The following is a 4980-nucleotide window of genomic DNA, read 5'->3' on the forward strand; positions in this document are numbered from 1 at the left end:
AGGTCTAATCTCTCATCTAGAAGGGCAGTTTGTATCTTTGTCTATTTGATGCAATCTTGTTGTGTAGAGGGTTTGTGGATCGAGAAATGAATACATAAACCTGTATGAAAAGCTATTGGGCTGTAGAGTTGTGCTTGTGTTGGGTTTTGGGGTGAATGAACACCCCAGGACAAAGGTGGAAAAGAGGTGGTAGAAAACTACCAGGGAAGGGAGTTGTGCAAATGAGCTAAGACCCGGGTGGCAGCTCAGATGGGGCAACAGAGGTATGCGGGGCTCCATAGTGGAATCCCTGGAGTGAGACCTCGGGCCAATAAAGAGATAAGCCACTATTTTTTTTAAAAATATTTACTGCAACAGGCAATAAACACAGGAACTTTTCAAGTTGATCAAGACTTTGAGCCTACTTCCTTGTCCTAGACAAATGTTAAATTCCTGCCGGAGCCTACGCCCGTGTCCTAGCCCAGTGTCAAGTTCTTGCCAAATTTCTAGAAGCAGCACCAGGAGCTCTCCACACTTGCCTGCCTCCCAAGTACTGGGATTAAAGGTGTGTACTACTCCACTGCCAATAATATTTTCATTCATGAGGTTTATCTTCTGTTCTGAGGGAGGGATTTAAAAGTAAAGACAGTGCATTATTTATTAAATCAAACATTAGAAGGTCTTAATAGAAAGTCACAGTTCCCTGCTCTCCACTCAAACTTATTTCCAATGTCTCTTCCCCCAAACCATCCCCCAGCTCCTTCTCCACAATTAGCTTCAACTTTTATTTTCCTTTCTTTTTTAAGATTATTTATTTCATGTAGATCCCATTACAGATGGTTGTGAGTCACCATATGGTTGCTGGGAACTGAACTCAGGGCCTCTGGAAGAGCAGTCAGTGCTCTTAACAACTGAGTCATCTCTCCAAGTCCTCAGTTTTTCTAAAGAACCATGATTATATTGCAATTTAGACTTCAATGTAATTTTGGAAAGGAAGATCCTGAGGATAAAACCCAGGGCTTATGCATGCTAGTCAAGACTCTACCATGAATTAGGCTCTAGCTGGACATTAGTTTTTTGTCCCATTACGGATGGTAAGGATGTGACTGCCTCTGCAATGGTGCCCTCTCCCTGTGTTGCACATGTCATTTTATTGAGGGCTATAGGGTGTGACTACTTGTGAGGCTTTCCTCTTGGGTCAGGTTACTCTACTACCACACCCAACAAAATGTGCCTATATCCTGCTGGGAGTGGGAGGAAGGATCAGTGTAGCTCTTTGCATCCTGGGGTTCAGAGGGTTTCCATCTTTCAAATGCCCCACTTCCAGTGCCTCTTTGTCCTAGAATGCACACTGAGTGTCAGCATCAGCTGGACTGGGTCAGGACGTAGCTCCACATTTGCATATGACAAGTCACTTTCAGAAACCCTACTCATGCACCGCAGAAGCGAGTCTGAGGACAAGCCATTGTGTTTATTGGAGTTTATTAACAATAATAAATTGGAGTTTATTAACAGGTGTAAATATGATTCTTTGAGGGATTTTCTTTGCCTTCTCTACTCACAAATAACTGCAGGGCATTTCTACACCAGCTCTGTCACATGCTCTAATCTGACTAGGCTGCTGCTATCCAGCCACATGGTCCTTTACCTGCATCTGAGTCTTGCCCTGGTCCATGTGTGTCCTCGTGACTGCTCTCTTATTGAGATCTTATGGTGAATCCTCTTGGCCTCTCCAGTGGTTTCTCTACACCTTCCTCTCCTGATCCTTCTCTACTCTCTGGTCTTCTTTGGAACCCTCTAACTGGGATTGGAAGTCTTACCTTTTTTTCTTCTGCCCAAGTAATTGGCTGGTCAGCTCTTTTTTAACCAATTTAAGGTGATGGAAAACAATTTTTACGTAACACCAAGGCTGGAGATGCTTGACCAAGCCATCCTCAGGCCTGCCACCAGAAGTCTCGGCTTAGACAAATCAACATCTGAATACACAAAGCACAAAACCATCCCCCAACAAACAGGTCTTAGGGGCTGAAGAGCTTGACAGTTAAGAGCACTTACTGCTCTTACAGAGGACCCAGGTTCTATTCCCAGCCCCAACATGGCAGCTTACAGCCTCCCGTCGCTCCAGTTCTAGGGAATGCAAAGCCCTCTTCTGACCTACTCAGGCACCTGCGTGCATGTGGTGCATACACTTATGCAGGCTCATATATATACAAATAAATAAGTTAAAAAATGATAAGTTTTTTTCTGAAGGGAGGAGGCAGCAGCTGGATGTCTTTGGTTAAAAGCTCTGGCTGATTCTAGAGAACCCGGGTTCAATTCTTCATGCCCACACAGTGGCTCACAGCCATCTATCTATAAATTCAGTCCCAGAGAATCTGACACCTTTACGGCTTTCGAGGACACAGATATACATGCAGGCAAAACACCCATATATGTAACAAAATGATGGGTGGGCAGAAGACATGTTTTGACATAGACTTAAGCACCGTGTTTAATAAAGAGACAAGTGCTCAGGGAAAGAGAAGCACGCATCCAATCGTAGGTGTAGGTGTGGGTATCCAGGAGAGTCAATTCTAAGTGTCTGGGCAGTAGCCACATTTACTATTTTGGCAGCCTCTTAAGTTGTACATCAAAGCATTTTTTAAGGGATGATTTTCCCTCTTCCCCTTTCTTTTAAGAAATTATAGGTGTTTCTCATTGGTTTGGATAGGATTGCAATCTGATACAATAAGACCGACCATGAGTCATAAAGGTTGCACAAAGGTATTATGACATCTTTTATCGTAAATGAAGTTTATGATCTTGCTGATGAGATTGCTGGAAAATCGAATGTTTACAGTTGGGGAGAGAAAAGCTGTACTTGCTCATATATACTTAGGTCTTAAGAATGGTTTGTGCCTGTTGTGGTGGGATTTGCTTGAAGGAAGTAAAGGCCTCACAAGTTTGAGGCCAGACAGGGGCTATACATTTTTTTCAAGCACACAAGAGGCAGAGGCAGCAGATCTGAGTTTGAGGCCAGCCTCTCTACAGAGGGAGTTCTTGGACATCCAGAGCTACACAGAGAAACTCTGTCTTAAAACAAAAAAGTTCACTGATATTTTAACATTCTTATCCAAGTGTCTCTGTGCAAAAGTACTGTCTCTACCTAGGCAACCTTTATAGCACAACCTGTTAATGATGTTGGAATTTTTAACTCCAAGCTTGTGAAAGACCTCAACCAGATTCCAAGGCGAGGAGGCTCCTTCCCATTCCAATGTCCTTTCACCTTTTCTTGTCTTTCCATTCTTCCTGACTTGGGCACATCCCCTCTGTCTCTCTAGGGGGTAAGGTTCTCACTTTCTCCCTGCACTCCACCTGCTGTGCCTATTTCCAGGCCCCCACATTCTGCACAGGAAATGCACAGCTGTTTTTCCTTGTTGGCTTTTTCTCCTACTCTGAGCCATTGCTTTCTCCTGTCCAGTACGTTTTTTGAAATCCAAAATTTTGTTGCCAGTTCTTATAAGCTCGACTTCTCGTCCAATCTCTTTGTCCAAAGGGGCTAGGACCTTTACAATTCCATTCTGATAAGCTATTTCTCCTAAAGTAAAATGAGCCAATCCAATCCGTATTAGATTATTTTAAATGCAGGTTTATTGGGAAGCTGTTCTAGGGCAGGGACCAAAGCCAGGGAAGTCACCAAGGGGAGAGAGAAGTTGGGGAAGGGGAAGAAAAGGAGAAAGAGAGAAAGGGGGATTCAAGCAGGGGGTGGAGGGTAAGAGTGAGTGCAAAATGTCTGGATATTATAGAGAGGAGCCTCTGGAGAAAGGGCAACCCAGACCCTGGGGGAGAAAGTTCAGGATTGGGGGTAGGGTATGCCAGTTAGGGACTGAGGGGTCCTGAGAGAACCTGGAGGCCAGGTCTGCTTTGACATGTAAAATATGCACATCACTCCCTTGTCCCCCAGGTCTGAAACCAAGCATATTCTATTTAAAATTATTCCTGTGTGTGTGTGTGTGTGTGTGTGTGTGTGTGTGTGTGTGTAGCCAGGCATGCTGATACATGACTTTCATCCTGGTATTCAGCAGGCAGGGGCAAATGGATCTCAGCTTGCTCTGTATAGGAAGTTCTAAGACAGCCAGAGCTACTCAAACAAAAAGTGTATGGGTTTCAGACTTGGTTCTCTCTGCTGTGTTTGGTCCTAGGGATCAAACTTGGGCAGTCAGGCTTGGAGGTATCAGCTCTACTAGACAAGTCACTTAGGATTTATTTCTGCTACTTTCAGGGATTAAACCTAGGATTTTATGGATGCAGACTCTTTACCATAAAGTTACATCTCCCATGCTCCCAAAATATCTGTCTTTTGATTTCAGTATGAAATAGCAGGGAGCAGATATATCCAGCCTTTCTTGTTTAATTGAAAGCTGTAGTCAGATTTAATTTTGTGGCAGATGCCTTTATACATTCTAGTTAACAAAACCGAAAAGAAATAGTTATATTGACAGCCAGGGTCAACACTCCCACCACTGCCAGCTATTATTTGATAAAATGTAAAATTTTAAGCAAAGACACCTACTTGTGCAGGTTGTGTGATTGTCAAACCTGTTGCCTAAGATGTCTCAATACATATATTTACTATGTACTTTGTGTTTCTGGAGAAACAGAAGCGGGAATGTAACAGATGGAGCATCAAGACATTGGCTGGTTTTAAATGTGGTCTATTGCAAGATGGATGGGAATCTGGGTCATCAATGTTTACAGAGACCACATGGTGTTTTGTTTCAATGAGGAGGAAAATGTTTTGTAATTAAATGTGGTTAAAAAAGCTTGTAGCTTTTTCCAACCAAGCAGCAAGAGGAATTACTCACTGTCCAGTGAAAAATCAAGAGTTAGTTCTCTGAGGCATTGCTAAGGCAAGGAAAATGTGTAGCTGGAATGGAAATTGTTTTCCTGGGTATTAGAAATAAAATCTAATGCACTGAAATGGAAATCAATAAAGCACGATCTAGAACTGCAAGTGCCTGT

Source organism: Micromys minutus (genome assembly GCF_963924665.1).
Source record: "Micromys minutus genome assembly, chromosome: 17".
NCBI lineage: Eukaryota > Metazoa > Chordata > Mammalia > Rodentia > Muridae > Micromys > Micromys minutus.